Raw genomic sequence first — 24,109 nt, forward strand, 5'->3', positions numbered from 1 at the left:
TGGTGAAAGTGAATAAAACATAAAGGTAAGGGTGTATTCTGCTCAAAGGCAGGTCTGAACCTCCGCAGAGGTGTGCCTGAGCCGGAGTTTACGTGCGGTGGAGTGGCCAGTTTTCAACTCCTCCATTCCCTTACCCCCACCAACAGCGTGTGGCAACCCATCCCAAGCTTGACCATGCCCAATGTTAACTTCAGGATGTCACGGGATCCGGTGTGGCAACTCATCCCAATCTTGACCACGCCCAATGTTGCTTAACTTCGGAGATCTTACGGGATCCGGTGTTTCAACACGGCTACGGTCTTTGGCAATAAAACATAAATGATCGGAAATTGCATTATCACTAACTTTTGTTAGGACCAATAACTTATTGTAGGTATTAAAAATACATTTCAGGTGCCTTTTCCTAAACTGCAGTTTCATCCAGGGTGAATAAAATTGTTTATAGCTTAGACTGTAGTTTCTTATTCCCCGACTCTATGTACCGATTTTCATCATTCTGTTAACCCATTTTCTCCTGGTTCGGCGTTGATATGGACTTCGCAACACAAATATAAATTCAGGAATGTCTCCGTCATCATAGCCGGTACGGTAAACATGTAAGAGACATACATGATCGGAAATTTAATTCTATATAACTTGATTTATGTAATATTTATTGATAAGACCACTAAAAATATAAATATTTGAGAATTACATTTCAGGACTTCCCCTAAACTACCACTTCACTAGTTTAGTAATATGCAACTTAATAAGTTCAAAAAGCTCATCGAATGAAGCAACTGACATTCTATAATATTGGAAAAACATTTCCGGATAGTTCCTGTGTTCGCACAACTTTAAATGAAATTGTCCAGTGGTGAGTCGATTCGATAACGCAGGGTAAGTCCACCAACGTCTTTTCTTAGCAGGTTTACTTTGTAATATTGCTAATAACTGTAGTTTAACAGCTCCGACAACACAACCTATTTGTACGACATCCATCATTACAGTATGGCGGGTTTATCGCTGGTGGAGAATGGCTGCGCGTGTCGCTGGCGTTTTTGGCGCTGTTTACAGGCGTCAATTCAACCGCTCGTGTAGAATAGGCAAAAAGTTTGAGCGTTCAGGCGGGCGAACAGCGGCCTTTTACCTGCTCGTGGAGAATCAGCCTAAGTGTCCATGTTGGATAGGATGAGCTATGAGATTTCTTTCTGTTTGAAATCTGATATTACTATAGATTTGATCACCTGCTATCATATTTAAATTAAGGATGTTTGTTGACCAATGTTGTGGTGGAAGAATAAAAGCTCATACAATATTTGCCAATACCATAGTGCAGCATTTTACTCCTGCAAACCCTGATGTGAATAAATCAGTTAGCCTGATGCCATGAAGCATCTGTACTGTAGAAGTCCAACCAGATTTCAGATTTCTTTCTCTGATGTTCGCGAAATAAACTTTAATACGCTGGAGTTGATGGGAGAGAATTTGTCCCGTATTTCCTCCAAAAACATTTCCCTATTTAGCTCATACACAAGTCTTGAAAAGGTGAATTTCGATAAACATAGGGCTCTCCTTAAAAATGTTGCTTTTAACTTCTCCACATCCTTTGTTTCTTACTGACAGATGCTGCCAGATACTGAAGATGCTGTAGGTTATTACAGGTGCTATTTTCACTCTGAATAACTTCAATGCTGTCTGAAGGGATATTTTATAAAAATATTTGTCATTAATAGCTACCACTGCTGCTGTTAACCGTTGTTTGATATGCACTGTGAAATTGGTTCCTTGTACTGTATATGCAGTGTTATTCCGAGGTATTTAAATTTATTCATACTGGTTAATGGTTCTCCATCCAAATATATCACATCACTTGCTGCATGTCTGCCTCCTTTCCTAAAGGTCATAGTCATGGTTTTACTTCTGTTAACATGGTCATTTGTTTTAGCCCACTCTGAGTCTATCAAATGCAAACTGCAGAGCAGGTATTGATCTGGACACTAAAACCATGTCATCTGCGTATATATAAATGTTCTTGCCTTCTGTCTTCGTTGCCTGAATGACGTGTTGCGAGAGGGCTTAAAGGATCACCCTGTAGTACACCTGTAGTCTGGTCTATTGGATCGGATATTGTGATCGAATCGTCTATTTGCACCCCATTCTTTGCCAGGATGTTTTTTACTAATTGGAATAATGGATTACTTTTTCCTATGAGGTCCTCAATCTTTGATAAGACTTGTGTTGGACTAATTGTATCAAAGGCTTTCAAATAATCCACGAATATAATATGTAGCTTTCCCTTCTTTAATCTAAAGGCTTCATGAATATCATTCTGTATTGTGGACTGGTTTTTCCTAAATCCAAATTGCTCTTCTGGGAGATACTGATCTATTAAAGCATTCAGCCTTTGCGTTAAGTTTAGTCAATATCTTCAGTAATGTGCATTCTAGTGTTACTCCTCGATATGAATTAGGGTTGCTTAAGTCTCCCTTCCTGTTATAAAGGGTCTTTATTGTTGAAGTCTCCCTTCACAATCCACAATGTCTTCTGCCTTGTATGGTGGTAGAAAGTATACGCCTATCACTGTGTATAGTTTTGTTTTGACTATTATCATCTCCGGTACTTCGTACAGCAATTTAAAGGGGGCCATTTTGGGTTTGAGAAGGCATGAGATTCCTCCCACTGGTCTACCTGTTTGTCCTTGAGTGGCAAAAACATGCATTGTATAAAAAGTGAGAATATTCCACTCTCTAGTTAAAAAAGTTTGTTAAAATGATCAAATTGAAGTCTGCTAAATCATTGTTTGGTAACATATCGAATGAATTTACTGCACCTTCAGCGTTCCATGTCATCACTTTCAATGTGTTGCTCGTTTCCTTCCTATAGCCCTATGCTTTCTCTTGGTGTCCTTGAAAAAGAAATTGCCTTACTAAGACACCTTTCGGCCAGAAGTGTGATTGTTCTACTCTCTGAACGGTATTCCTACTCTGAATGACTTATTGTTAGACTGCTTTTAGTTGAGCACACTCAATCTTCCCTGCAATACCATTATCTTTTAAGTACGCTACAAGATCTGCATCTTTGACGGTTTCGTGTATTTGGTCGACATATAACCAAGCTGATTTATCTCCTGCTCTTAGTTGATTGTTTTTAGATGTCCTATTTTCAATGATAAATTGTGATTTCTTATTTCTTTTTATCTATTCTCCACTGAAGGTGCTCTTCATAGTTGTCGGTACCTTGTTGTCCAACAGTATACATATTGGGTAATATTTCGTGATCCTTCAGTTTTGGATCTGTTCTATCTCTACGATCGGGTATGTTCTCATGTATGGACGATTCCTTTCCCCCATCAGGGTATACCTTTGCTTCGGGTTGTTGCTGGTTGGATTTCCTGCCAGTGATGTTTTCCTTGACCAGCCACCTCTCTGAAGCTCTTCGTGGAATTGGTTGGGCCGGTCGGGCCTGTTGGTTCCTCACTATGTTGTTCGGGATTTCTTGCCCTATGTTTCGTTTTGTTGGTATCTGAAGTTATGTCACCTATACCTACTGTAGGGGATCTGGTATGTTGTCTGGTGACGGTTGGTCTAATATCTGCTAATTTCTGCTTTGTTTCTTCCACAGTTTCCTTGATCATCTTTGGAATACGATCAGCCAGATACGTCATGAGAAAATTCAACTTCTGATCTATTTCGTTTATTTTCCGGTCTCTGTCGTCATTCCATTTTAGCGCGTGGGGTTTTCAGCTACTGCATAACCAAGTCAGCTTGCAGTTCTTTCTATTCTTCATATCATATTCACCTCTTATGCCGGTACATTCCTGGTGCTGCCATCTGTGGCAACTCTCACATTCAATGGCGTGGTCTTCATCTCCCACTGGTTTCCTACAGATGTCACTGCATCTCAGTCGTTACCTGCTCCGCTCCCGACTATTCTCCTTGCTGCTTGTCACTATCAAGACGTCAAAATGGCGACTTATTGCTATCTGCAAAGAAAGGTTCAATGTCACTCTCAATCTGCAATCCAATGTCCACTCCTGTATATATGTGCAAGTAATATACCAGTTAGTTGGATATTCCTTGGTCTCAGGTACTTTCAGTTGGAAAAGATCTCGTATCCTTGACGCTACGCTTTATGGCTGATAGATGTAATTGTCACGGGTAATTATGATGATTTTAAGGAATGGAATAATGTGCTGAAATCAATTGTTGCTCTGGTTGTAACAAATTCATAATAACTTCTGGAACAGGGCCTGGATCTCAATTATTCAATATGATTTAGTGGTGCAGTAGTTTCCTTTGAATTTAAATGAGTCTTGCAACGGCCACAAACAACTGAAGAATGTTAGAACGTCAGGCAAGTAAGGTCCTGTAATGGTATAGTCCATTTGGAGATTTGATGTGGATAAAGTTTACTGCAAATTTCACAAATCTTACCACAAAATGTATTAATTGCCTGCAGAAGTAGTTTTAATTGCTCTACACAATTCTCTAGATTGTCACATGCAGACTCATGTTGTAAGTGAGCTGTTCTGTCTTGTTCTGATTGTGAGGCTTGATATTCAGTTTCATATTGGTGCAAATGCTGTATGCGAGCTGCTCTGCCTTGTAATTGTGAAGCTTGATATTCAGTTTCATATTGGTGCACATGCTGTAAGCGAGCTGCCCTGTCTTGTTCTGATTGTAAAACTATTTTTTCATATATAGTCTCCTTTTGTACTTTTTCTCCATCACTTCATTGATTGAATTGTGCTATTTTTTCTATTATTTTTTTGTCTTTCTTGTGCCAGTCTCCTTTTTTTTGTGTTGTAGTTTCATTTTTGTTCCCAAGTGAAAGCATGCCCTGCCTTGAAACTCAAAACCTATTCCTTCTTTACTCAGGCTCTGTGGCAGTTAATGGTGACAGAAACTAATAGATATGCTACTTTCAATATGAGTTTTAAACAAGACACTTAGTAATATAAAATATGGGACACTGAAGAACCTTTCAGATCCCTTGGTGGTTGACATTATGGAACATACAATATTTCATTGTAACTTTTATCTGGTGTGTGTACTATGGTTCTCATTTTTAATATTAGAGCTGAAGAGGACTCCATAATTTGAAACTGGTCCTCTAGTGTAATAAACTAGTTCAGTACTGTGTTGATTTTGTGGAACATCATTTTTTAAGGTAGTTTTGAAATAACATGGAATTGAAAATTATTTATGAAGATCAAGGAGAGTGGTGCATCTTTCTTAATGCCTACACATTCAAAACCCTTTAATATTTCCAAAAGTACTTGCTAGATTTGCAAACTAAGCAAATTGCAGAATTTTTTTGCTCTATTCTTAATAGTTTTATTAGGAAAAATTAGTGTAGTCCCATGTAAAAAAGTTGATACTGGTTTCTTGGCAATTACGTGATACAAGTTTTTTTTGCTAGTGGCTTTACGTCACACACAGATAGGTCTTACGGCGATGATGGGATAGCAAAAGGCCTAGGAGTTGGAAGGAAGCGGCTGTGGCCTTAATTAAGGTACAGCCCCAGCATTTGCCTGGTGTGAAAATGGGAAACCATGGAAAACAATCTTCACAGCTGCCGACAGTAGGATTCGAACACAGTACCTCCCAGATGCAAGCTCACAGCTGCGCGCTCCTAACCACATGGCTAACTTGCCCGGTCAACCAGTATTTTATGAGCCCCTTAATACAATTGACGAATTTGACAATGTCTTACCTTTGATGGATGAGAATATATTATAGGTGGTAAACTTAGCTGACCGGGCGAGTTAGCCGTGCGCGTAGAGGCGCGCGGCTGTGAGCTTGCATCCGGGAGATAGTAGGTTCGAATCCCACTATCGGCAGCCCTGAAGATGGTTTTCCATTTTCACACCAGGCAAATGCTGGGGCTGTACCTTAAGGCCACGTCCGCTTCCTTCCAACTCCTAGGCCTTTCCTATCCCATCGTTGCCATAAGACCTATCTGTGTCGGTCTGACGTAAAGCCCCTAGCAAAAAGAAACTTAACTGAATCACCCTGTAAATTTACCTTCCATGATGCTTTCTCCTTTTACTGAGGTTACAAGAAATACTAGTATGAGAATTTTGCCTTCAAAGGGCTCTGTGGTATCTGACACTAATTCAATTTAAATGTAGACAGACTTGGGGCTATATTTCTTATCCTAGACAGGAATGTCAAAACAATTCTATCCAGCTTTTTTTTAGTACTGGTAGGTACATTCATTAATAAAAAGTGTGATGTTAATTTTGAATAAATGTATTATAAACTGATCATACATTGATCCAAGAGAATTTGTTATGATATATTAGAAAATTTGTCTTTCACCTTAACTAACTTCACTGCTTCAGATTTTAACTTTTATTTTGGGTGAAGTTCATTGAATTTTATTCACTTCATGCATGACATTTCTGACTTAAATTAATTTCCATGTTCAGATATTGCTAATTACAAATGGAGCAAAATAATGAAATGTTGAAATGAAAAAGTATAAAAGTAGGAATAGCAGAAATTTGTGTTGTTTCCAGTTCACTCATTTTTATTAATTTTTTGATGTGTGTAATTCAATGCTGCTATAGTACAAAATCATTCTTGTAATGAAAATATTTTGTTTACAGGCTGGTTGAACTGGAGGCTGAATGATGACCTGTTTGGAAATGAAATGGCGTATGGCTTTTATTGCTAAGAGTGTCGGAGGACATGTTTGGCTCGTCGGATAGTCTTTGAGTTGATGCCTGTAGGCAACCTATGCGTTGTGATGGGGATGAAATGATGAAAACACACACCCAGCCCCTGTACCAGTGGAATTAACCAATGATTATTAAAATTCCTGACCTTGACCAAAGGTCAGCATGCTAACTATTTAGCCATGGAGCTGGACACCTGTTTGGAGATAAAGTATGATAAATGTTAGCCATTTATTGTTCATAATGGATGGAAAGTGAAATTCTGTTTGAACTGGGGTCTTAAATGTGGCAAACAATCTCAACAATAAAAATAACCTTGCTATTGATGGGGCTGTAAAGTTTATCTGTTTCATTAAGTCATAGAAAAGAATGGGTGACAAATATAGTGTTACATTAAAATTCCTAATGAATGGAATTTCAGAACATTTATCTATATTTATATATAGAACTAATACATACCTTAAGAGTAAAAACTGAACTTTGAAGTGATCTGAAGAAAAGTCTAATTTTTTTAACTGGAAGAATGGCATAAGGGACACTCCATGTCATGATCAGACAACATGCATATTATGCAGCAGTAAACATACTTGTACTGAGCCATATATTTTGTGATTAACTAAACAGGACTGAACAGCAAATGCACTTTGTTTCTAACAAGATTGCTTTTCATCCAATGCCAGTACAGATTAATACAAATCCCTTATGCACTGTAGAATTATTTTATTAGTGCTTTTTGTTTTACAATTTTTTTTTTCTGGTTTGCCATAATTTAGTGATGTAAATATATATACAATTAAGAATGGATTCTTATTTATCACAGGTTTTCATAGTGAGGATCCTTAAACCAATTTTGATTAGCTATGTGCTGTAATAGGCTGACAGGAATGCTTGGAGGTAACTTGTCTTGAAGTTATCATTGAATGTATCAACTTTTATTGGCAAAAGAGAGATTGAAATGTACTTAACAGATTAAGTTTGAGGAAATAACCATTGTAGATGAGAATTTTGTGAATGCTTCTTACATATTGCTGAGAAATGTATAATTATCATAAATTATATGTAGCAGTTTGTCAAAGTTGAAAATAAGATAAGTACTCTTATTGTAACACTTCTACCTACTGGAATTGTAAATGCTTATTGTAAACTTCCTCAGTGAATTTCTTGTATTATTCACTTCTATGTTATGGAAAATAAAACTTAAACCTTTATTACTGCAGTTTTATAATTCTCTTGATATTTCCTTCTATCTACAATCCTTACAATGTATAAAACATTCTTTATTTACCGGTAGTTGAGGAAGCAAGATATTAGAATGAAAAAGCAATCATGTTTCATTTTTTGGACTTTGTTTATTTTTCTTTGTTTACATTTTGGACTTAGTTTTTTTTTCAAATAATTTTTCTCTTGAACACAAACAAAAAGTTATTAAAAACAGGAAAAAATTTACAAATTTGCTTAAAAATTACTAAATATTCAAAATTTATCTGAAAAAATGACAAATTTTGGCACAAAAAAGGCTTAAAAATATACCCTAAGTCCAACACCTTATTTTCAGTGTCCAGCCCCAGCGTTGAGACTTTTATAAATCAAAGAGTTTCCTGTTCAAAAACAAAGAAAAAACACAGGTATTAGAACTACAGGTCCACAACAAATCAGAGACTCAATATTACTTGAACATAAGTATGAAAGAAGGCTTTAAATTTGTTCTTTCACTTATGTGCAAGTAATATTGACTCTCAACACAAGCTTTGTACAGCAATAACAGTGGTAATATAAAGCATAGAGAAGACTTCAAAAATGTTAGACATGATATACAGGCTTTTTGGGCTTATGCCGTGTAAAAAAATATAAGAATAAAAAATAAGGGCCGCCCTGAGTGGCTCAGACAATTCAGGCGCTTGCCTTCTGACCCCAACTTGGCAGGTTCGATCCTGACTCAGTCCAGTGGTATTTCAAGGTGCTCAAATAAATCAGCCTCATGTCGGTAGAATTACTGGCATGTAAAAGAACTCGTGCGGGACTGAATTCTAGCACCTCGGCGTCTCAAACCGTAAAAAATAGTTAGTGGGACGTAGTAATAATTGTTGTTGTTAAGAAACATAAGGTGAAATTCTCTGTTTTGTAGAGAACTTTGCTCTGTCTTCAGAAGAAAATCTCTACTGTTCACAAGGAAGACTTCTCAAATACTGAAAGTTTGAATTTAGACATCAGTAATCGAAGCGGAAGTGGTATGTTCATTCGTCACCAGATTGTTTCAACATATGCGGTACAGCGCTGGCATTCGAAGCAGAAGCTGACAGTTTCGGTTTGGGGGGAAAAGGGGCGTACACATATATGAAAGTATGACTGACACAAGCCTGGAATGAAACGTGTGATTTGGAACGTACAAATTTGGAAGAGAACTACCTACATAAATGCTTAATAGCTGGCAACCACGTATTACTTAATTGAAAACCCGTGTCCCTGTTGAAATCGTTAGGATTTCTACAAATTTCCACAGCTTCCCGTATAACCCTAGACCTGTAGTGTCTAATGTGGGTAAGAGCTTGAACATCTTGGAACACAACATCATGACCCGACAACAAGGCGTGCTCAACTATTGCTGATTTGTCTAGCTGGTCAAGACAAATATTTCGTTCGTGTTCCTTGATACAAGTACTAATAGACCGGCATATTTGACCAATGTACACCTTGCTGCAAGTACAGGGATTTTCTTGACACGGCATAAGCCCAAAAAGCCTATATCATGTCTATAATTACAGGCTGTGAAAGAATCAATGGTAACATTAAAATTTTTTATGCCTTCATTGATGAGAAGAGACCTGGCAGTGGAAATGTTAAATATCCTAGACTTGCTAACAGTTCTAAATGCTGCTTAGTAGTAAATCAATCTGTGACTTAGAAGTCTAGGCAGAAAAACTCTAATATCACAGTTCAGAAAGAGGAAGCTGGCTCTACGCCCATGGGGTTGTACAAGTCACATGTTACAATAAATAATTCTCATGTATTTTTCTCTGAAGAGATTTCTTTGAACTACTGTTGGTTCCATAAAAATATTTAAAGTTCTCTAACTTTGGATAGCAATTTCATACACCCATAAAACTTGATATACCAGTATCTTGGTTTGAATTGTGGTCAAGATAATGGCAATCAACTTTCATGTTTAGTTAGTTCATACTTTCATCTTGTTCTTTCTTATGTTATTAGGTTTCTGTTTGGCCTTGCACATGCTGCATGCCCAATACCACTGAATTACTTTAAAAAATAGTACACGAAGGGTTTATCCCACTTTCATTCACAAACAATGGAGGAAGTCTTGGTTTATTATTATTATTATTATTATTATTATTATTATTATTATTATTATTATTATTATTATTATTATGCTTCCTTTGTATCTTTCTTACTGGAGAAATGTGAATGAATACTGCAAACACAAATTATACAAAATTCTGTTGTCTCCAAAAATTGCGTAAGTAGTTAATATAATTGATTTTACATCCCACTAACATTACTATAAATTATACTTGTTTGAACCTTTGTAATTTCTACTATTATGCATATTATTCTATAGGTTCCTTCATTGAGACCACATTACATTTGTTACAGAACCAACAGAAGCAAATTCATCTCTTCTCAAACTAAAATTGTATTGTTAATTTTGAAGGTGTTCATGTAATACATGAATAGTTCTAGTTTAGAAAGAAACTACAAATGTGTGTATTCTGGAAAAGCCAAGGCCACATTGCAATTTTCTTTTTTCCAAGGACATTTACCTGAAAATCACAAATCTGAGAAATATGAAATTTCTTAAATTAGAAATTTGGTAAAGTTGATAATGTGCAATAAACATCCCCAATACAATGTTCATATTGCACACTAATTTAAAGCAATGCTCAGAGATAGCTAATCCATTGGTCATGCTTGATCAAATCACTCTTCTCCTATTTATCCCCACTACATAATAATAAAAATAAAAAATAATAAAAAAAAAACCAACCCACTGTTCTGGCACTTCTCATCAAAAGACTAACAGCAGGATAAGAATAAATTTCATTAAAAAAAAAAAAAAAAAATACACCACAAAACATGTAACAAACAGAATATACAGCTAGTGCTCAAAAATATCTTTTCATACAGTATTAAGATTTTGCAAACATGTTTACAGAATGTTCTGTAGGCCGATGACACTAAACCCAGATTGGGTTCAATATTTGTCTAATAGGAGGCATGTTTTTTGTTAGTTGAACATTATTTACAGCCAGGAACATGCAGGACCGAGGTAAACATGGCAAGAGTATCCATTTCTGCTATAGACTCATTTGAATCATGATGTTGCTGCAAGAAGGATGGCGATTAGTGGATGTCATTGCTCATGTTGGAGTGAGACAAGAGTGATGTCTCCAGAGTTTGAAGAAAGTTCAGGGAGAGACAAACGGCTGCTGATCGACAACAGAAAGAATGCCCAGACAAAACAACTTGCAAGGTAGATTGATATTTGTTGCTTTCAGCATGTTATAAGCTGACTGCCACCATGACTTCATTCCACCAGGGCCACCAGAGTCAGATCAAACAGAACAAAATCAGTTGCACAACGGAGGACTGATATCAAGGAAGCCTGTGCCTAATGGTCCACTTAAATCGCACCAATACGCACCTTGTGTGAGGTGGGCACGAATTCATAGCCTATGGTATCAGGAACAGTGGAAGCATATCCTTTTTTCTGCTGAGTTCAACCATAAGCTTGCACCCATCCAACAGCAGCAATAGAATCTGGATATAATACAGAGAAAGATGGAATGAGCCTTTCATTCTGAAGTGCCGTCAGCGGCAACGGAGTCCATCATGTTCTGGGGAGGGATCATGTTTGACTGATGTACGCCTCTTAATTCCTATTCAGGGTAATATGACTAGTATGACATACAGAGACAACGTCCTCTAACCTGAAGGTGAAAGATTTGTTGCCACTGTGGGCTACTTGTGGCCAAGTGGTCAATCAGTTCCTTGGGACACATGATATACAGTGAACGGTATGGTCGGCTTGTTCTGAGGATATGAATTGTGTTGAACGTTTATGGTATGAACGTCGCACACACACAGATAGGTCTTACGGCGACGATGGGACAGGAGAAGGCTAGGAGTGCGAAGGAAGCGGCCGTGGCCTTAATTAAGGTAAAGCCCCAGCATTTGCCTGTTGTGAAAATGGGAAACTACGGAAAAACATATTCAGGGCTGCCGACAGTGGGGTTTGAACCCACTATCTCCCAAATACTGGCCACACTTAAGCGACTGCAGCTACTGAGCTCGGTATAGAAATATTCAGGAAAGAATTAAGAACTTAAGGAAAAAATAAGTCGACAGGGCCTGATAATATTGCTGAGGAGGTTCTGAAAGTGGGAGGCAGAGCTATTCTACGCTATTTGGAAATACTATTTACTGTGTCTCTCAACAATACGCAAATTCCAGATGAATGGAAGAAAGCAACTGTAGTCCTGATTTTTAAAGGGAGCAACAGCCTGCTAATGGACAACTCATGGCGGTCAGTGTATAGTCACGAAATACGAGGCTCGTGGTTTGTGCGGCATTAGGAGGTGAATTTCAGCAGTTTGACAGTCGTAAGTGTGATACATTACTCTAACTTGTACAGTTATTCACGTCAGAGTGTTCATGAAGTGTTCAGTGAAACCTGAAGCAAAATATCTACAAAAACAACCATGCCCCCCAAAAGTTACAGAGATGCCAATGGAAGCCATTGTGAAGCAAGCAGTGCAGGAAGCGCTGAGCAGTAAGGAGACTTTCAACACAGTTGCCAACCTCATCCAAGATCAGGTGACGAAGACAGTTGTAGAGCAACTGAAAGAAACCATAAATTTCAATACGAGTGTGATCGAGGAACTAAAGCGTACGCTGGAAGAAAGAGACACAACCATACGGGAATTAAAAAGGGAGCTGCAAATTAAAACATACAGTTCAGAGCAGTACCAAAGAAGACAGCGCTTGCGTGTGTTTGGTGTGGAAGAAACTGCAGGAGAAAACACGGACAATATTGTCATTGATATTGCTCGTGAAATTGGGGTGGAACTATCAGTGGACGAAATAGACAGATCGCATAGGGTTGGGAAAAGTCAAACCGGCCGTCCAAGACCCATAATTGTGAAGTTTGTTTTGTACCAGAAAAGAAATGCAATGTTTGTAAACAAAAAGAAACTCAAGGGTGCAAATAAAAAGATTAGAGAGGACCTAACCCCAGAGAGACTGCAGCTTCTGCAGGACGCTATAAGTAAGTTCAGTGTGCGGAACCTGTGGTTGAAGGATGGCATAATTTATGTTAAGCAGGGAACTCGCAAAATACCTGTGTCAAACCGAGAAGATCTTGTTTGTATTCGCTAACCATGGGCCAACATTCTGTAAACTAAATACCGCTGTATAGAACTTAAATCAGAATTTCAACTATAGCTATAACATACATTTTTATCATTAATTTCAATTTTTAGTTTCTTACTTTTATCTGGTGTAGTTTTTCCTTTTATATCTACAGTTAAATTTTAAGTTGGCAGCAACAAGCAACCCGGAAACAAATGCCTCTAGTTTCAGCTTCCCCAACCCACAGTCCCAAGCAGGTCACTACCTGTATATCCCAGCCTCCACCCTAAGTACTGCTAATCACCTTCAAGACATTCTTTCACCTTACCCTACCTCCTTACAAATAGCTCATGTAAACACTCAGAGCATTCTCCCACATTTCCCGGAATTCCCTGAAATATTCTCAACCTGCAACCTGCATGCCATACTATTCTCCGAGTCGTGGTTGCGTCAATCTATCCCTTCATCTCTTGTTAGTATGAATGGTTATTCATTAGTTAGGAATGACAGTAGCGGTAAGCTCGGTGGAGGAGTCTGTATGTATATACGGGATGATGTAAAGTATAAGGTGGTATTAAAATCCCCCATTGAGTTCTCCAATAACCCTGAATTCTTGTTCGTTGAGCTCATAGTTCGCGGTACGAAGTGCTTGCTCGGTGTGGTGTATCGTCCACCGAAGATTGGTAACATCACAAATTTAGAGGAAGCCATACATGATCTAACACCTAGGTATGAGCATTTGATTTTAATGGGAGACTTTAATAAAGAATTGACAAACAAATCTACCGAAACAAAACGATTGACTGAGATGTTTTCATCCATTAATTTGACAAAACTACCCCTAAACCCTACACACCATGTTGCCAACTCATGTACGCTCCTCGATCTAATAATTACTAATAATACCAACTGAATCCTAACTCATGTGCAAATGCCCATTCCCGGTCTCTCCCGACATGACATAGTTTACGCTGCATATTCCTTGAAGTGCCCTAAATTCAAGCCGAAATTCATTACCTATAAATAGAGATTTTAAATACTTTAATGAAGACGCATTTTTTGAAGATGCTCTTAACACACCATGGCACAACGTTCAGTTCATAAATTACATTGACTGAAAAGTAAATAATTTTAACGAACTACTTTTGACTCTGTATGACAGACATGCACCACTATGCACTGTTAGGGTAAAGAGACCTTCAAACCCATGGCTGTCCCAAGAAATACGCGACCAGATGAAAATAAGAGACGCAGCCTATATTTATTACATGAAATATCCTACATCTGACAATTTCGGAAAGAATAAAAAACTCCGAAACAGAACAACACAGTTAATTAGAAATGCAAAAATATGTCACTCTTATGATATTTTGAACACTCAAAATTCTAGTCAGATTTGGAAATTTCTTCGCGAAATGGGATTATGCAAAAACAAGACAAATGACAACAACTGTAATGTGCCACTAGCTGACCTAAACTCATATTTTAGCTCACGATCCTCTCAGATTGACGAACAGACCAAAGCAGCAGTAATTAACAGAATATCCTCAAAAAAGCAAGACATAATGGCGAGCAGTTCTACTTTTCTCATGTGACCCCCAGTGACGTTAGGGAAGTTTTCAGTGAAATAAAGTCAGGGTCCACTGGCCATGAGGGATTCAACCTGTCTCTTTTAAAAAGAATCATAGACATCATACTTCCAACGGTCACGCATATCATTAATAACTCACTCATGACTGGAGTCTTTCCTCTGAATTGGAAACATGCAATCATCCGATCTTTCCCTAAAAACAACGACCCCAACAGTTCCGAAAATTATCATCCTGTAAGTATCCTTCCTATATTAGGAAAATTGTCGGAGAATATCTTATACAGTACAACTTTCTCGACAAATATCAATCGGGATTCAGACAAAACCACAGTACTGCCACTGCATTAGTTAAAGTGACAAATGACATGCAACTAGCAATAGATAAAGGACAAATGACTATACTTGTTCTCTTGGACTTAAGCAAAGCCTTCGACTGTGTAGATAGAGACATATTACTCGCTAAACTTTAGGCGCTGAAATTTTCTTACAGCACTTTAACCTGGGTACAGTCCTATCTTAGTGATCGTCAGCAGCGTGTATCAGTGGGAAACAATACATCTTCGTGGCAAACCACTAAGATGGGCGTGGTTCAGGGAGGAGTATTTTCACCACTTCTGTCCTCATTGTACATGAACGACTTATCTGAGACGCTGACGAATTGTAAATATCACCTGTATGCAGATGATATTCAATTATATATTCACACAAAGCCTAATGACATAAACAATTCAATCACTAAGTTAAACGAAGACCTACCAAATGTTAATGACTGGACTAGCAGACATGGCCTGAAAGCGAACCCATCAAAATCACAGGCCATCATAATTGGCACGTATAAATCTCGTGCTAAAATACAACACACATCTATACCCAGTGTTATGCTCAGTGGAATACCAGTAACATTTAGCGATCATGTAAAGAACCTTGGAGTAGTATTCGATAAATATTTAAGTTGGTCGGAACATGTCAAAAAATTTGTCAAAGAGTATTCTACTCATTACATTCTGCAAAAAGGGTGAGGGACTTCCTTCCAAGAAACACAAGAAAATTATTAGTACAGAGTCTAATATTTCCAATATTTTACTACGGAGATGTAGTTTATAATAGTATGAGCAAAACACTTTCATGTCGACTACAGCGAGCCTACAATGCTTGTGCTCGATTCGTATTAAATATCCCAATCCAAACTCATATTAGCCCTTTCCTCTCTCAGCTGTCATGGTTAAGATTGACTGAACAACGTAAATACCATGCTGTTTCCCTTCTCCACAGTATTCTGCAAACAAGCAAACCAGACTATCTTAGAACAGATTTTAAATACCTCTCCCCTTCCGATAGAGCTCCCTCAAGGTCATCCACACGTTCCCTCTTGTCCATTCCCATTCACCACAATAACTCGTACAACAACTCATTCATACCTGCTACCATACGTTCCTGGAACTCAATCCCAGCTGAAATTAGAGGCATAGGCAATCCGAGGCTATTTAAAAGGAAACTTTTATGCGGTACTCAAATATGTAAAAAGTAGATTTCATTAACGTAAAAACATAATAATTAGCTCTTAATTATCAATAACGATACAAAATTATATAGGTTAAGTAAATTAATTTTAGTGATTTTTAGACATATATGTAAAAAATGATCTTATGTACATTATTCTGTAAATTGTATAAAGCTGTTGTATAATATGGTTTGGCATAATAGCAGGCTCCATAGCCTGAGCCCCGCCATATAAGAAAGGCAATAAACTAAACTAAAGACCTATTAATCTTACGTCCATTGTATGCAAACACATGGAACACCTCATTTCAGAATATCTAAGGGAACAATGGGAGGAAGGTTCATGGATTAATGGCCGACAACATGGTTTTAGACAAGGTTTCTCCTGCAAGAGCCAGATGTTATCGCTCTTTGAGGATATTAGCGAGTCATTAGACAAAGGTGTGCAAGTTGAAGCTATTGTAATTGATTTTCCTAAACCATTTGATGTAGTATCACATGACATTCTGACCCGAAAATTGGTGAAAACAAAACATTGATAAAAGGGGGGTTCTGTGGATCTGGAAATTTTTGACAGACCACACGCAGAGGCTAAAGGTGGGAAGTAAATACTCTGACGAAGTTTCTATAAAGTCGGGAGTAGTACAAGGTAGTGTTATAGGGCCACTCCTATTTACGGCATTTATCAATGATCTGCCAAACGAAATTCAAAGTGACCGGGCGAGTTGGCCGTGCGGCCAGGGGCACGGGGCTGTGAGCTTGCATCCGGGAGATAGTGGGTTCAAATCCCACTGTCAGCAACCCTGAAGATGGTTTTCCGTGGTTCCCATTTCCGCATCAGGCAAATGCTGGGGCTGTACCTTAAATAAGGCCACGGCTGCTTCCTTCCAACTTCTAGGCCTTTCCCGTCCCATTGTCGCCATAAGACCTATCTGTGTTAGTGTGACGTAAAGCAACTAGCAAAAAAATAAAAAAATAAATCAAAGTGAATGCAGATTGTTTGCGGACGACTGCATAATACAGTATACAGGAAAATACAGAATGTTAGCGATAATAAGTTACTACAAGCCAATATAAATATACTCCATAAGTGGGCACTCGATAACAAAATGAAAATAAATTCTCGAAAATGCAATTTCATAATGGGAAAGAAACATAGGCAAGGGACTTTCAATATTGTCTTGGATCGGACGCTCTGGTAGAGAGTCCACGAACCTACTACGATGGCGTAGCAGGGGGAGAGGTGATACTCCCACGTGGCGCGTCCCAGGTGGCGGATAGGGGGGTCCTAACCGGCTTGCCGGCGGACTTGAGGGAAATAAAATACCTCTCGCGGACCAAACACACTAACCCCTGCGGGTGGGGGACGCACATGTAGAATACACCCGCGGTATCCCCTGCCTGTCGTAAGAGGCGACGAAAAGGGGCGACCTTGGCGCGGACATGGATTGTGGTTTGGTATAATGTGTTGGACCTCCTGTGGATGGGAGAGGCTGAATACATCCATAGGTAATCCCTGCCTGTCGTAGAAGGCGACTTAAAGGGTTATGTGGCCATGGTCCCCTCTTTATTTTTTTTTATTTTTCCGAGGGTCAGATGTAGACCAATCAAAATTTTGATGTGCGTGCTGCTCGGCGATGGAGCTCCTATGTGTGCGACTACGCTCAAAAGCCCGTGCCAGCAACCACCCAGGACGCGGCGGGTGGGAGTGTCATGTACCCGGGCAGTGGTATCCGCCTGACAACGCAGGTCCCCACACAGCCGAATGCCAGAAGGACATATTATTATTAATTATTTTTATTTATTTTTTCTATTTTAGTGCTCTGTACACGCTATGGGGTACATGCTATTGCGGGTGACTGGAGGAAGGGAGTCCTAGTGCTCATTGCCTCAGTCATCACGTATTAGGCATCGTTCAACATCGGACCCCGGGCAATACCTGCTATGACCAGGTGGGTATTGCCTTGGCTGCTTGGTTCGGCTACAGAGACCCCTGATCGGAGTGGGTGGCATTCGGGGAGGATGATTTCGGGTATGGCGTCGAAACAACTTCCGCCAGCAACCTCGGGTAGTTCGCTACCCAAGTCTTTAACTTTGGATTCTCTAAGGGGGGCAACCCCTTGGGAACAGGCGCAGCGATTAAATTTGGGATCCAGCTTCCCTAGGTTCCTGGTTGCTACCAGAACCGATGGGCAGGACTTCAAGCTGGTTAAATCCATCCTATTCAGTAGGTACATCGAAGGTGTATATGGCGAACTTGCGGACCTGAAGAAAATGCGCAATGGCGGTTTGCTTCTGAAGACGAGCACTGCGCTCCAGGCCGATCAATTGCTTAAGTGCGACCATTTTGGCGACATCCCCGTCAAAGTGGAAGAGCACAAAACATTGAATCTGGTTCGTGGAGTTATTTTCCACCGTGATCTCGTCCTGAACACTGACGATGAATTGATGGAAGACATGAAGCACCGTCCGGCGTATCACACGCAAAGTCAACGGTGAAGACGTTGCCACGGGTGCGTTCATAGTCTCCTTCAAATTGTCAGTGTTGCCCGAGAAAGTCAAGGTAACAACCTATCGTTGCGATGTGAGGCCGTACATCCCGCCTCCTATGCGATGCTATCAATGCCAGAGATTCGGACACATGGTATCTCGTTCGAATCCGTCAGTATGTGGTACATGCGGGAAAGTAGCTCACGGCGCGGAGGAGTGTACACCTCCGTTCAAGTGCACTAACTTCTCTAGTCTTCATTCTCCTCGGGATCGGAATTGTCCGACCTATCTGAGCGAGAAGAAGATCCAGGAGATCAAGACCCTGGATGGTCTTTCCTACCAGGAAGCGCGTCGTAAGTTTAATTCTCTGAATGCACCGGCCAAGACACTTGACTTCAGCTTGATAGCACAGTCCCTGCCAGGTTCCTCATTTTCAACTGGAACACCTGCCCAGAAGATCGCTGCGCCCAAGCCAAAGAGACCTAGCTCGAAGGTGGGTCCGTCCCGGCCTTCGACCACCAATATACCTGTGCCGGCTAGGAAACCTACGCCGGCACAAAAAGGGAAGAAGACAACGTCTCCTTCCCTCACGAGGTCGGCGACAGCCGAGCCCAAGCCGGCGGAGGCGGCATCGTCGACCAGGGCTGGGAAACCATCTCCCAGCCCGTCTCAACACGAATCGACTGTGGGGAAGAAGAGCGACCTTAGCAGGCGTTCTTCCACTTCTCCTACGAATGGGGCTTTACGCCCTCCACCCGGAGGGCCTGATTCCACGCCAGCGGGTCTTCCTTCTAGAAGACCTGCGCGCTCCCCTTGTAAGAGGAAACCCCACCCCAAAACTACGTCGAAGAAAGTGAAGGCATGCTTCACCTCGTCTAGTGACGGGGAGATGCACGTGGAGCATGAATCTCCATCTTCGGATGGGGAGGTGAGTGTAGGTTAGGTTAGGTGGCATTACGCTGCTCCTAACCTAAACCACAATAGTCCACACTTAGATTATGGCACTGTTACAATGGAATTGTAACGGGTATGATAGGCATCTTGGCGAGTTGCGCCAGCTCATTAGCGAGTATTCGGCGAGTATAATCTGTATTCAGGAAACAAATTTCCGACCTGGTCAGCATACGGTACTGAGAAATTTTCGACTATACTCGACAGAACGACATTATGCTCACCGGGCTTCCGGTGGCGTTGGCATTTTTGTCCGTTCTGATACCTACAGCGAGGAGGTTCCAATACGAACCCCGCTGGAGGCAGTAGCTGTTCGCGTACCGCTGCCTGTCATAACTACAGTGTGTAATGTTTATTTTCCACCAGGTGAGGCTCTTAACATCAATGATGTCACTGATCTTCTAGATCAGCTTCCACCTCCCTTCCTCTTGTTGGGTGATTTCAACGCCCATCACCCCATCTGGGGCTCTGAGTCGCCTTGCCCCCGGGGAAGAGAGCTGGAAACATTAGTAACAGAGCTGGATTTATGTATTTTGAACACAGGGGAACCAACACACTTCAGTGTACGTTACGGCACTTATTCTCGCATAGACGTAAGTCTGTGCAGCCGAACGTTGGTTCCGCTGTTTCGGTGGAACACACACGACGATCTTTGTGACAGTGACCATTTTCCCATAATTCTTACTTTGCTGAACCACAAATCCGTCGAGGCTCCCCCTCGATGGATTTTTCAACATGCTGATTGGCCAAAGTACACATCACTAGCTGTCTTTAACGACAAAATCAGGCGGACCGTCGGCGAGGAAATAACTTACATCACCCAGGTTATTCTTGCTGCTGCTGAGGAGTCCATTCCGTTCTACTCGGGGACTCCTCGCCGAAAGCTCGTTCCTTGGTGGAACGAAGACATAGCAGCAGCTATCAAAGAACGCCGTCGCGCTCACAAACATTACCGTAGACAGCCCACTGCGGCCAACTTGGTAACATTTCAGAAACTCCGCGCTAAGGCGCGAGTTCTTATTCGCCAAAGTAAGAAGGCTTCATGGGAGAGATATGTGTTGTCTATGACGTCACATACTCCATCATCTCAAGTGTGGACTAAGCTTCGACGTATTTCGGGTATCCAAGGATCATCTTCTGTACCGGGAATTTCCATTGCAGGCAACATCGTCACTGAACCCCTCCTGATTGCTGACCATCTCGCTAGTCATTTCGCGGATGTATCTGGCTCCGGGAATTACCATCCTGATTTCCTCGCTCTGAAGCGGGAGGCGGAACGTTCTCACCTTAGTTTTGCCTCTCAAGCTTCAGAGGACTACAACGTGCCCTTTACGGAGTGGGAATTCCGCAGCGCGCTAGCGCTTTGCAAGGACACGTCTCCTGGACCGGACAACATCCATAACCAGATGTTGAAACACCTTAGTGATGATAGTTTACTATATCTCCTTCGTGTGTTCAACCGAATCTGGATGGAGGGTGATTTTCCGTCTCAGTGGCGAGAGGGCATAGTTATTCCTGTCCTCAAGCCTGACAAAGATCCTAAGTATGCAGGAAGTTACCGACCGATTTGCCTTACAAACTGCCTGTGTAAGCTGTTTGAGAGGATGGTTAATCGCCGACTTGTGTGGTGTCTGGAGAAACAAGGACTCTTGTCCCAGTACCAATGTGGATTTCGAGCCGCTCGATCCACCACTGACCACTTGGTACGGCTGGAAAGCTCTATCCAGGATGCGTTTCTCTGCAAACAGCACTTGGTGGCTGTTTTCTTTGACTTAGAGAAGGCTTATGACACCACATGGCGATATGGTATCCTTTCAGCCCTGCATCAATGGAAATTCCAAGGTAACTTGCCGGCGTTTATTGCGAATTTCTTGTCCCTCCGTCTATTCCGTGTCCGAGTAGGGAGGACATATTCGCAATACCACGTACAAGAAAATGGAGTCCTACAGGGATCGGTCCTTAGTGTCACTCTGTTCGCGATTGCCATCAACGGTATTGTTGCTGCTGCTGGTCCAGCAGTTATACCGTCGCTATATGTGGACGATTTTGCTCTGCACTATAGCTCGCGTAATATGGCAGTCGCAGAGCGACAATTACAACACGCTATTAGGAGGGTGGAGCAGTGGACCTTAGAACATGGCTTTCGGTTTTCTGCCGCAAAGACCTCTGTTGTCCACTTTTGTCGTCAACGTACTCTTCACCCCCATCCTGAGCTTTATTTAGACAACGTCGTTCTTCCAGTTGTTGACACTTACCGATTTCTTGGGCTCCTTTTTGACAGTAAATTATCGTGGGAGCCACACGTGCGGCAGTTAAAAGTGCAATGCACTAGGAAGCTTAATATCCTTAAGTTTCTTAGCAGCACTTATTGGGGGGCTGACCGCACGGTGCTCCTGCGATTCTATCGGGCACACATTTTATCCCGGTTAGACTACGGCAGTGCAGCATATGGCTCCGCAAGACCAAGTGTTCTTGCGAAGCTGAACAGTATCCACCACAGCGGGGTTAGGTTGGCGACGGGAGCTTTTCGTACAAGCCCCATCGCTAGCCTGCTCGCTGAGTCTGGTGTGCCGCCTTTACACCTGAGGCGCCAGCAATTTCTACTTACATATGCTGCAAATTTGCGACAGATGCCACTTCATCCAAGCTATCCTTGCGTGTTCAACAATGGCAACCGTTTGCTGTACGCTGCTCGTCCTCGAGCGACGCGGCTGGTTGGGATACGCTTGGATAGCATTTCCGAATTGTTTGACGTACCTTCGGTTCCTTGCCTTGTCAGACAACCAAGTGGGGTACCTCCGTGGGTCGTACGACGACCTGAAGTAATCCTGGATCTGCACACTGGCCCAAAGGAAAACACGGACCCTTCGATTTATCGGAGGCTCTTCCTGTCCGTTGTTGGCCGCTATCCAGGTTCAGTCGTCGTCTACACGGATGGTTCAAGGACAGATACGAAGGTGGGCTGTGCGTTCGTTGTTAACAATGATAGGTTCCTTTTTGCTCTTCCGGCAACCTGTAGTGTGTACACAGCAGAGCTCTATGCTACCTATGAGGCTCTGCGGTACGCACTGTACAATGAGCGCCGACACTTTCTTCTGTGTACCGACTCCTTGAGTTCGCTCCAGTCTATAGATACCTGTTTGCCTCGGCACCCTCTGGTGCAGCTAATCCAGGACCTGCTGGCTGGGTGTTGGGATGCTGGCACCAGAATCACGTTTCTGTGGCTCCCAAGCCACATGGGCATAGAGGGAAACGAGTTAGTAGATCAGGCTGCCAAGGAGGCAGTTACACTGCCCCCGTTGCCTTTCAAGGTTCCAGTAAGTGATATTCACTCCCAGCTTCGACGTCTTGTTATGTCCCATTGGGAGATGGGGTGGCAGGCCATTCCACTTCCCAATAAGCTGAGAGCGATAAAAGGAACAACGAAGGTATGGAGGACTTCCCTTCGGGCTTCGCGGAGGGAAGCCGTGGTATTATGTCGTCTTCAGATGGCCATGGTATCTTGACTCACTCGCATCTTTTGAAAGGAGAACCCCCTCCGGTGTGTACCTGCGGCAGCCATCTTACCGTGGTGCACATCCTTACGGAGTGTGTGGACCTGGTCGATCTGCGCCGTAGTCTTAACCTTCCGAGTACTATCTCCCTTATCTTGCGTGATGACGAGCAGTCAGCAGACCTCGTTGTCCGCTTTATGAGGGATAGTGGACTGTTTTCTCGTGTATGATGCTGTCCTTTGTCCTAGTGTGTTTTGTGTCACTTTCGCTTTTATCCTATTGACTTAATTTTAGTTTGTGTTGCGTATTTTGATGTGTTATTTTAACGTCTCTCGTAAATTATGTACTACCAGGCAATGCCTTATTCTTTTGTTTACCTGTAGATTCTCTTATTTTATTAGAAAATAAGGCATTGCGTATTAGATCCACTGATTGTTTTAATCTCACCCTCATTTTTCACCATCTTTTTTTTTTTTTTAAAACTCTAGTCAGTGGATATGTTTTTAAAATTTTAACATCATCTCTCATGTCGTTTATCTCGTTCCATTAGGGGCCAATGACCTTCGATGTTAGGCCCCTTTAAACAACAAGCACCATCATCATCATCTGGTAGAGAGTGACTCATACAAGTACCTAGGAATCTACGTAAAGAGAGATCTAAAATGGGCCACGTAGGAAATATAATTACTAAAGCGTACAAATCCTTACACTTCATGACAAGGATACTAAAGGGCAGCAGTTCCCAGGCATAGGTGCAGGGCTATATATCACTCATTAGGTCACTCCTAGAATATGGAGCAGCCGTATGGGAACGATACCAGACAGGAATCATTAAGGAACTTGAGAAGGTACAGCAAAAGGCTGCAAGATTCGTGCTTAATGATTTCAATCTTCGATGTAGTGTGATAAGCATGATAAAAAAAACTTGGGTGGGAGACATTGGGGCTGAAAGAAAACTAATACGGTTATGTTCCCTGCATAATGCCTACACGAATAAGCCAGCTTGGGGAGAGTTGAACAGTCGACCAGAAAACTAACTACGGTAAATATTCGTTT

The 24,109-nt window shown here is 41.3% G+C and overlaps 2 long non-coding RNA genes across 3 annotated transcripts in view; one reads left to right on the top strand and one right to left on the bottom strand.

The window, feature by feature from the left end:
* The window catches only part of LOC136872439 (uncharacterized), a 113,035-nt gene extending 105,183 nt beyond the window's left edge, over positions 1-7,852 (top strand). For both annotated transcript variants that reach the window (XR_011018029.1, XR_010859894.2), the window contains exon 3: positions 6,596-7,852. This is a non-coding gene — a long non-coding RNA (uncharacterized lncRNA). The remainder of the gene's footprint in view (positions 1-6,595) is intronic.
* A 141-nt stretch (positions 7,853-7,993) lies between these two features.
* The window catches only part of LOC136872440 (uncharacterized), a 50,084-nt gene continuing 33,968 nt past the window's right edge, over positions 7,994-24,109 (bottom strand). Inside the window, exon 3 of the long non-coding RNA XR_010859895.2 lies at positions 7,994-8,262. This is a non-coding gene — a long non-coding RNA (uncharacterized lncRNA). The remainder of the gene's footprint in view (positions 8,263-24,109) is intronic.

The sequence above is a fragment of the Anabrus simplex genome, chromosome 4 (assembly GCF_040414725.1).
Source record: "Anabrus simplex isolate iqAnaSimp1 chromosome 4, ASM4041472v1, whole genome shotgun sequence".
Classification (NCBI taxonomy): Eukaryota; Metazoa; Arthropoda; class Insecta; order Orthoptera; family Tettigoniidae; genus Anabrus; species Anabrus simplex.